This window comes from Eschscholzia californica, unplaced genomic scaffold, assembly GCF_041429995.1.
Source record: "Eschscholzia californica isolate CP2 unplaced genomic scaffold, dmEscCali1.0.p SCAF_6, whole genome shotgun sequence".
NCBI lineage: Eukaryota > Viridiplantae > Streptophyta > Magnoliopsida > Ranunculales > Papaveraceae > Eschscholzia > Eschscholzia californica.
In genome coordinates, this window is record NW_028238483.1 from 34,048,085 (window position 1) to 34,059,116 (window position 11,032).

At 39.5% G+C, this 11,032-nt stretch overlaps 2 pseudogenes; both read right to left on the reverse strand.

Moving 5' to 3' along the window:
* Positions 1 to 3,074: 3,074 nt before the first annotated feature.
* Positions 3,075 to 4,133, reverse strand: LOC147533922 (cytochrome b561 and DOMON domain-containing protein At5g47530 pseudogene; annotated as a pseudogene).
* Positions 4,134 to 9,609: 5,476 nt separating this feature from the next.
* LOC147533923 (cytochrome b561 and DOMON domain-containing protein At5g47530 pseudogene) lies at positions 9,610 to 10,668 on the reverse strand (annotated as a pseudogene).
* Positions 10,669 to 11,032: the final 364 nt, after the last annotated feature.

Consider the following 11,032-nt stretch of genomic DNA (forward strand, 5'->3'; position numbering starts at 1 on the left):
CCATCTGTTCACCACCTCCGAGTTTTTTGCAAGGAATGAAATGTCGAAAAATTTCGGTCGAAATGACCGAAACATTTTGGGTTTTCAATATAGGTACAACCAAATACACATACACCAATCTCGTGTAAAACTTTGCTCGAAATCAATCGAAATTTTGCTCGAAATCAATTCAGGATACTTGCTTCCATTTGTTCTTCATTTTTCTAGTTTAATCTTCATCTCTCTTCACTGTTTCTCCTCAGATCTTCAAGAAATCATTTCATTTCTTCTTACCAAGTAATTTATCTCATATTGCTGATGAAGACTCATAAAAAAATTGGGGGTTTTAGTGTTGATTTTGACAGAAATCTACAGAGAGAGAGAGAGAGCATGTCAGCTGGAGGACGATTTGAGTTTTAGGGTTTTTTAGGTTTAAATGAGAATTTATAAAGACGCCCCTCTTTAGAGTAAAGGGCGCTTGCTTCACTCACAAGAGAGGCGCTTTTAATACTTACAGGGTGCACCCTTAACACTCTTTTGGGATGTCTCACTTCGTTTTCAAATTTCTAATATTTACCCCCTACTATAAGGGCTTCAAGTTCTTTCTTTAAGTCAACCCCCTGGATTACTGTTTTATTATAGATAATCCCTGTAGTTAACGAACTTTGTCACAAACCCGTCAACTTCTTTTCAAGTTTACCCTATATTTCATGTTAGTATCAAGACTACATATTTTTTATGCTTAGTTATGGTTGAAGGTCTTGTTGTGCACAACTACATCACATTTGTATTATTTCCGTAGTTTTCTTAAATTTGCACACAGACCGAAACGTTCCCACTTTTGGGGCGACCGAAATTTCCACCGAAACCGAAGTTTCATTCCTTAATTTTTTTGGTTGTCTTTGTTACTCACACAATACTTCCATCAAAACAAAGATGGATCCACGTACAAAACCCGGAATATTTGTGAGATATCCACATAATCAAAGAGGGTATCGAATATAAGACATCTCTACAAAGACGATCATCACTTCTAGACATGTTGTATTTTATGAAACGACGTTTCTCATGAAATACGCTTTACCGGATCAACTCCACTATAATATTTGCGATGATGTGTCCATCGATAATCCATCTCTTAGGTTGCATTCTAATGCACAAGAAAAATTTACAAGCACTCCTACATTAGAGGGCTCATCCATTAAGGGCATTCCCCTCTTGTCTGAGGGCATTCCACCCTCAGGCCCTCATACTACAGGCACCCATTTTCAGGGCACCCCGTTTCCAGGCGCGCCCAAATGACCGGCACCCAGAATTCGGGAGCCTATTACTCCGACGAGGACAACCCTCCAACACTAGTTTCGGGCACCCATCTCAGGGCTTCCTACCTTTAGGCACCCGATCATCGAATGCCTCTCCACCCGTCATTCCCGATGGTAATGCCTCGGCAATTTGAAATTATTCCGGCGTTCCTCCTCGACCCTCAGGAAAAGATGCAACTCGCAATTCTGCGAGCGTCCCGATTCTACGGGCGCCTCCATCCTTCTGTTTTCGCTCACACTCAGAACATCATGAATCGACCAAAGAGAACTACCTCTTGTCCGACACATCTTAATGATTATGATTGTTCTCTTGCCACCATCCCATTCTCGGACTCCTCTTCAAAAGTGGTTTATCCCTTAACTGAATATCTCTCAGTTACTCCATTTTCTCGACCTCATCGAGTTTTTCTCTCCTCGGTTCTTTCCACAACCGGACGTTCCACGTTCACCGAGGCTTCGAAATCTCCTCACTGGCGTGTTGCTATGAATAAGGAGATTCAAGCCTTGGATTCAAACAACACATGGGCGCTTGTTCCACTTCCTCCGAATGTCAAACCTGTTGGTTGTAAATGGATATACAAGATTAAATTCATTCCGATGGTTCCACCGAACGTTATAAGGCTCGATTAGTAGCCAACTGATACACACAAATAGAGGGCCTTGATTATCATAATACATTTGCCCCCGTTGTCAAATTAGTAACGGTTTGTGTCTTCCTCTCTATTGCCGCCATCAAAGGTTGGCCAGTACATCAACTTCATGTTAATAATGCCTTCTTACATGGAGATATTGAGGAAGAAGTCTACATGAAAACCTCTCCCGGATATTCCAAAAAGGGGGAGTCTTTCATTTGTCGCCTACATAAATCCATTTATGACCTCAAACAAGCATCGCTGCAGTGGTTCTCTAAATTCTCCTGTGTCCTAATCTCGATATGATTTATTCAATCCCTTTCTGATCATTCACTTTTTTCTTGTTCCAAGGAATCAATTTCAGTTTTCGTACTTGTAGTGGGAGAGAAAGAAGAGAAAAATGAAGACGGGAAACTTTTAAGAGTTTTTGGATTAGTCAGAATATAATTTCAAATGGCTTGAGTCTGTTTACTTGAATGAAATAGATCTTGTGGAGTCATATTGAGTATTTGAAGATACATCCTAAAAAACATGTCCTTGTTTACCAACACATATTGTCTTAAAAAAAATTCAATTCTCTCTCGACACCTTCCTCAAAAATTCCAATTCGTGCATATTCTTAGCCATATTGCACAAATGATTACATATGACTGAAATAAATGAAGACGGGCCAGCGAAGTAAAACAAAGAAAAACAATTAATCAAGGATATCGAAAAACAAATGATTCTTAAAGCGATGTTGTTTAAGTAGCCTAACGATCTAAAATTCTATACAATTATCAAGTAAACTTAAGAAAGAAAATACAACAAAGAATGAATGTACTCTACACGGTATATAGCTACACCATCATCTCAGGTTGGGATATTTCTTCGCTTTAACGGGTATTGCTACTTCCGCTCTACACGTGAATGACCCTCTAAGCATAAAGTATTCAATGCGGCTAAACTCTAAAGTAGAAATATCAGCTAAGACTGAAGGATACGGAAATAAATAATGTATATTCAGTTTAAAATTCAAGTACACTTTCCAATTATCAAAACAGAAAGTTTGGAGACATGTCAGAGCAATCAAATCCAAAATAATAAAACATGAATTCCGACAGGCTTGTTACATCAAGACTCCAGTAAATAATTGTAAAATCTAGACCATGACATCAGGGGTTGGTAGCTCAGTGGCAGACGTGGCGCTCTCGTTCTTCCTTTTGATAATTACGGACCAAGAGATAAGTTCTAGAGCAACGGCTATGGCACCCAAGGTAGATATAACTCCGATGTAGATATTCTTCCACTTCTTCTCGGGGTCTAATATGTCAATACCTTTAAAAACGTTCAATACACTCAACACAATCACGACATAACCCGTCAATTGATGATAGACATTCCAGTAGCATCTGTACTTGTGGTCTGGTTTTGGCCTTAGACGCATTGCAAGGACCTGTAGTGTAGCGAGAGCAAAGAGAACAATGCCGATATACCTGTGAGCGTCGTATTGAATGCCCGAAGATTTCTTACCCAACACAAGACCAGTTGCCCACCCACCAACACCAACTGCATAAGCAGTCGTCTGACATGCTACGTGCAAGTAAAACCATCTTGGACCTGTGGAGTCCAATCTCTTCAAATACCTTGCAATTATTGCACCCAACGGCATTAGTGTTCCCCAACTCACGGCATTCACCACCCCATGTACATTCTTGAGTTTAATTCTTGGACTTGCTCCTCCTTTTGCTGGTTTCGATATGTATCCTGAGAGAAGATTAAGAGAACCAAAAGATCGAACATTGGGTCCTGAAATACGGTGCATCCCAGGAGTTATTCCGTCAAGAAGAGGTCCATCCTGCCATAACTGATTTATAGTTGTAATGTTATCGTCTGGAAGTTGGAATGTTGCAAATATAGTGATCTCATTATTGGCGTAGGTTGCAGATATATCATGAACAGGGAAACTGAGAGGTCCCTCTTGGAGTCGGGTTTTGTAACTATTCAATGGGGAAGAGTAGGCATGCATTGAACCATTGGGACCTTGAAAAGCAACAAAAGCTTGGGCTCCAACCATACCAGTTTTAGTAGGATTGATTGCCCATGCAACCCATGTTGAAGAAGTGATGTTTGCGTGTCGATAAGCGATATCAACAATTCTGGTTGATTGGTTGAAATTCCAGTGGATGAAAGAGTTGAGAACAGGAAGATCATTGCAGAAATTGTAAACACGGGAGGTTTCGTCTTGGGCGAAAGAATAGTTGGAGCAAGTTTGTTGAAGTAGTTGAGCAGAGGATGAAGATGAAAAGAAGAAGAGAAGAAGAATGAAAGTGAGAAGGAAAAGAGGTGATTTGAAAAGAGAAGAAGACATCTTAATATTGATGGATGGTACCTTGTGCTGATTATCAATCAAGAAGAAGAACTTAAAAGTGGTGGAAGAGTAGAGAGGTAGTAGTAGTAGCAAGTAATATGGGTTCTACATATTTATATATGTTAGAGATTTCATCCTAAACTCAGTTGGGTTTCTATTTTCCAACTCTAGCCGACTAATGAACTTTCTAATTCTCTAGTGCAGTGGGGTTGTTTCAAGTAGGATCCTGGAAACAACAAATTCAGTTAGTTTCTATTTCTAATAACTCCTAATTCGAGTAGAATTGAATGAACCAATTAAATTCATGGTTTCTAGAAGTTCTAAAGCAAGTTGATTTATAAAATAGCAAATGGCACGAGAACTTCTAAAGCAAGTCACTTGTAACAATTTCAGATTCTCAGAAAAGAAATTCTGATAACCCTTACACATAATGTTGTTATTAAGGGCACCGGCGACCGCCCCATGCACATGCACTAGGGCCATCACCCAGGCCCGACAAGGACGCTCCAGCCGAGACTCCACATAACTCAACTATTACATCAAAATCTCTTTGTGCATATGTGCAAAAGGTGCGTCACTTTCTTGGAAGAGAAAATCAAGACCGACCTATGGAATTCTTCCAAGGTCGTAATGATAATTTTTCGGCTCTTCGAAGCCAAATTCTCACAATAGAACCAATTCCTCCATTGACTAAAAATTCATAACCTTGCTTACCAAGAAGAGGCACAACAAATGCTAACCTTTGGTTATGCTTCTCACCATGAATCGACTGCTTTAGCAACAAAGAACAACACCTCTTGGTCACGGTTTGGTGGGCGATCGAATATTCTGGGGGCACACTCCAGAAACTGCATCCACCACCCAACCCAGAGGAGTTCTCAAGTGGTCGATTGGCCCAAAATCAAAGGTCAAAAGGAAAGAAGCCCAGGCCTCAATGTGATCGTTGCCATTAGTTAGGACACCTTGTTGAGAATTGTTACTTCCTTCATGGATTTCCGTAGGGACATCCTCAATATCGTCAAAACAATTTCACCACTACAGACGGTGTTAGAGCTTCTTCTATGACTAAAGAACAACGTAGCTTCTTTGTTGGCCTCATGAAGCAAAATCAGAATCAACTCTATACGTACGTTTCTCATTCATGTGTTGTCGTTCCGGGCGCCACAAAGCATATTTGTGTCACTTTATCCTCTTTCACTCATATAGATTGGCTCCACCAAATCTTTATATACGTCTACCCGACATATCTAGATCCAAAGTTATTCTTGATGGGTCCATATATTTTAATAAAAACTTTTATATCAAGGATGTAATCCACATCCCGTCTTTTAAATTTAACTTAATTTCGATTTCTGAAATTACTACAAAGCTTCCATGTGATGTAAACTTTAATTCATCCTCTTGCGTCTTTTTTCAGGGCGAGAAGAAGTCAAAGATAATAGCGAGTGCTAGAATGCAAGATGGGTTTTACTTCTTTCACTTAGGAGATAGTTTTTTAAATTCCATTAATTTTAATGTTTTTTCAATTTCTAGTAAGAATAGTTTTGGTATTTGGCATTGGCGATTAAACCATCTTTGTTTTGAGAAATTAAATTTATTATGAATAAAGTACCTTTTATTAAGTCTATCTCAAATTAAACAATTCCATGTGATCTATGCTCAATCTAAACAACCTCGCTTGTCTTTCCCGCATAACACATCTAGGTCTTCTAGACCCTTTCAATTAGTACATGCAAATGTATGGGGACCATTCTCAACCCCTTCCCATTCGGGATGTCGATATTTCCTCACATTCGTTGATGATTATTCACGCTGCACATGGATTTGCTTATTGATGTCCAAATCTGACACATTTAAATACATCGTTAATTTTAATAGTTTAACGATTACCCAATTCAATTCTAGGATTGAGGAATTTAATCCGGGAAATGGCCTGATTATATTTCCAACCATTCAAACCTTTCGTTCCGATAATGTAACCGATCGAATTTCTTTCCAACTAACTCCAAAATTGGTTCCAATCAAAAGGCATCATCCTTCAAAGAAGTGGTCTTTACACACCCCAACAAAATAGAGTTGTTGAACGCAAACATCGACACATTCTTAATGTAGAAAGAGCTTTACGAATTCAAGCTCATCTATCCTTAGACTTTTGGGGTGAATGCGTTCTCACCGCCGTTTATTTAATTAATAAACTCCCTTCTCTGATTTTGAAAGAGTTTTCTCCCCATGAGGTGTTAGTAGGGTCCCCACCATCTGTTCACCACCTCCGAGTTTTTTGCAAGGAATGAAATGTCGAAAAATTTCGGTCGAAATGACCGAAACATTTTGGGTTTTCAATATAGGTACAACCAAATACACATACACCAATCTCGTGTAAAACTTTGCTCGAAATCAATCGAAATTTTGCTCGAAATCAATTCAGGATACTTGCTTCCATTTGTTCTTCATTTTTCTAGTTTAATCTTCATCTCTCTTCACTGTTTCTCCTCAGATCTTCAAGAAATCATTTCATTTCTTCTTACCAAGTAATTTATCTCATATTGCTGATGAAGACTCATAAAAAAATTGGGGGTTTTAGTGTTGATTTTGACAGAAATCTACAGAGAGAGAGAGAGAGCATGTCAGCTGGAGGACGATTTGAGTTTTAGGGTTTTTTAGGTTTAAATGAGAATTTATAAAGACGCCCCTCTTTAGAGTAAAGGGCGCTTGCTTCACTCACAAGAGAGGCGCTTTTAATACTTACAGGGTGCACCCTTAACACTCTTTTGGGATGTCTCACTTCGTTTTCAAATTTCTAATATTTACCCCCTACTATAAGGGCTTCAAGTTCTTTCTTTAAGTCAACCCCCTGGATTACTGTTTTATTATAGATAATCCCTGTAGTTAACGAACTTTGTCACAAACCCGTCAACTTCTTTTCAAGTTTACCCTATATTTCATGTTAGTATCAAGACTACATATTTTTTATGCTTAGTTATGGTTGAAGGTCTTGTTGTGCACAACTACATCACATTTGTATTACTTCCGTAGTTTTCTTAAATTTGCACACAGACCGAAACGTTCCCACTTTTGGGGCGACCGAAATTTCCACCGAAACCGAAGTTTCATTCCTTAATTTTTTTGGTTGTCTTTGTTACTCACACAATACTTCCATCAAAACAAAGATGGATCCACGTACAAAACCCGGAATATTTGTGAGATATCCACATAATCAAAGAGGGTATCGAATATAAGACATCTCTACAAAGACGATCATCACTTCTAGACATGTTGTATTTTATGAAACGACGTTTCTCATGAAATACGCTTTACCGGATCAACTCCACTATAATATTTGCGATGATGTGTCCATCGATAATCCATCTCTTAGGTTGCATTCTAATGCACAAGAAAAATTTACAAGCACTCCTACATTAGAGGGCTCATCCATTAAGGGCATTCCCCTCTTGTCTGAGGGCATTCCACCCTCAGGCCCTCATACTACAGGCACCCATTTTCAGGGCACCCCGTTTCCAGGCGCGCCCAAATGACCGGCACCCAGAATTCGGGAGCCTATTACTCCGACGAGGACAACCCTCCAACACTAGTTTCGGGCACCCATCTCAGGGCTTCCTACCTTTAGGCACCCGATCATCGAATGCCTCTCCACCCGTCATTCCCGATGGTAATGCCTCGGCAATTTGAAATTATTCCGGCGTTCCTCCTCGACCCTCAGGAAAAGATGCAACTCGCAATTCTGCGAGCGTCCCGATTCTACGGGCGCCTCCATCCTTCTGTTTTCGCTCACACTCAGAACATCATGAATCGACCAAAGAGAACTACCTCTTGTCCGACACATCTTAATGATTATGATTGTTCTCTTGCCACCATCCCATTCTCGGACTCCTCTTCAAAAGTGGTTTATCCCTTAACTGAATATCTCTCAGTTACTCCATTTTCTCGACCTCATCGAGTTTTTCTCTCCTCGGTTCTTTCCACAACCGGACGTTCCACGTTCACCGAGGCTTCGAAATCTCCTCACTGGCGTGTTGCTATGAATAAGGAGATTCAAGCCTTGGATTCAAACAACACATGGGCGCTTGTTCCACTTCCTCCGAATGTCAAACCTGTTGGTTGTAAATGGATATACAAGATTAAATTCATTCCGATGGTTCCACCGAACGTTATAAGGCTCGATTAGTAGCCAACTGATACACACAAATAGAGGGCCTTGATTATCATAATACATTTGCCCCCGTTGTCAAATTAGTAACGGTTTGTGTCTTCCTCTCTATTGCCGCCATCAAAGGTTGGCCAGTACATCAACTTCATGTTAATAATGCCTTCTTACATGGAGATATTGAGGAAGAAGTCTACATGAAAACCTCTCCCGGATATTCCAAAAAGGGGGAGTCTTTCATTTGTCGCCTACATAAATCCATTTATGACCTCAAACAAGCATCGCTGCAGTGGTTCTCTAAATTCTCCTGTGTCCTAATCTCGATATGATTTATTCAATCCCTTTCTGATCATTCACTTTTTTCTTGTTCCAAGGAATCAATTTCAGTTTTCGTACTTGTAGTGGGAGAGAAAGAAGAGAAAAATGAAGACGGGAAACTTTTAAGAGTTTTTGGATTAGTCAGAATATAATTTCAAATGGCTTGAGTCTGTTTACTTGAATGAAATAGATCTTGTGGAGTCATATTGAGTATTTGAAGATACATCCTAAAAAACATGTCCTTGTTTACCAACACATATTGTCTTAAAAAAAATTCAATTCTCTCTCGACACCTTCCTCAAAAATTCCAATTCGTGCATATTCTTAGCCATATTGCACAAATGATTACATATGACTGAAATAAATGAAGACGGGCCAGCGAAGTAAAACAAAGAAAAACAATTAATCAAGGATATCGAAAAACAAATGATTCTTAAAGCGATGTTGTTTAAGTAGCCTAACGATCTAAAATTCTATACAATTATCAAGTAAACTTAAGAAAGAAAATACAGCAAAGAATGAATGTACTCTACACGGTATATAGCTACACCATCATCTCAGGTTGGGATATTTCTTCGCTTTAACGGGTATTGCTACTTCCGCTCTACACGTGAATGACCCTCTAAGCATAAAGTATTCAATGCGACTAAACTCTAAAGTAGAAATATCAGCTAAGACTGAAGGATACGGAAATAAATAATGTATATTCAGTTTAAAATTCAAGTACACTTTCCAATTATCAAAACAGAAAGTTTGGAGACATGTGAGAGCAATCAAATCCAAAATAATAAAACATGAATTCCGACAGGCTTGTTACATCAAGACTCCAGTAAATAATTGTAAAATCTAGACCATGACATCAGGGGTTGGTAGCTCAGTGGCAGACGTGGCGCTCTCGTTCTTCCTTTTGATAATTACGGACCAAGAGATAAGTTCTAGAGCAACGGCTATGGCACCCAAGGTAGATATAACTCCGATGTAGATATTCTTCCACTTCTTCTCGGGGTCTAATATGTCAATACCTTTAAAAACGTTCAATACACTCAACACAATCACGACATAACCCGTCAATTGATGATAGACATTCCAGTAGCATCTGTACTTGTGGTCTGGTTTTGGCCTTAGACGCATTGCAAGGACCTGTAGTGTAGCGAGAGCAAAGAGAACAATGCCGATATACCTGTGAGCGTCGTATTGAATGCCCGAAGATTTCTTACCCAACACAAGACCAGTTGCCCACCCACCAACACCAACTGCATAAGCAGTCGTCTGACATGCTACGTGCAAGTAAAACCATCTTGGACCTGTGGAGTCCAATCTCTTCAAATACCTTGCAATTATTGCACCCAACGGCATTAGTGTTCCCCAACTCACGGCATTCACCACCCCATGTACATTCTTGAGTTTAATTCTTGGACTTGCTCCTCCTTTTGCTGGTTTCGATATGTATCCTGAGAGAAGATTAAGAGAACCAAAAGATCGAACATTGGGTCCTGAAATACGGTGCATCCCAGGAGTTATTCCGTCAAGAAGAGGTCCATCCTGCCATAACTGATTTATAGTTGTAATGTTATCGTCTGGAAGTTGGAATGTTGCAAATATAGTGATCTCATTATTGGCGTAGGTTGCAGATATATCATGAACAGGGAAACTGAGAGGTCCCTCTTGGAGTCGGGTTTTGTAACTATTCAATGGGGAAGAGTAGGCATGCATTGAACCATTGGGACCTTGAAAAGCAACAAAAGCTTGGGCTCCAACCATACCAGTTTTAGTAGGATTGATTGCCCATGCAACCCATGTTGAAGAAGTGATGTTTGCGTGTCGATAAGCGATATCAACAATTCTGGTTGATTGGTTGAAATTCCAGTGGATGAAAGAGTTGAGAACAGGAAGATCATTGCAGAAATTGTAAACACGGGAGGTTTCGTCTTGGGCGAAAGAATAGTTGGAGCAAGTTTGTTGAAGTAGTTGAGCAGAGGATGAAGATGAAAAGAAGAAGAGAAGAAGAATGAAAGTGAGAAGGAAAAGAGGTGATTTGAAAAGAGAAGAAGACATCTTAATATTGATGGATGGTACCTTGTGCTGATTATCAATCAAGAAGAAGAACTTAAAAGTGGTGGAAGAGTAGAGAGGTAGTAGTAGTAGCAAGTAATATGGGTTCTACATATTTATATATGTTAGAGATTTCATCCTAAACTCAGTTGGGTTTCTATTTTCCAACTCTAGCCGACTAATGAACTTTCTAATTCTCTAGTGCAGTGGGGTTGTT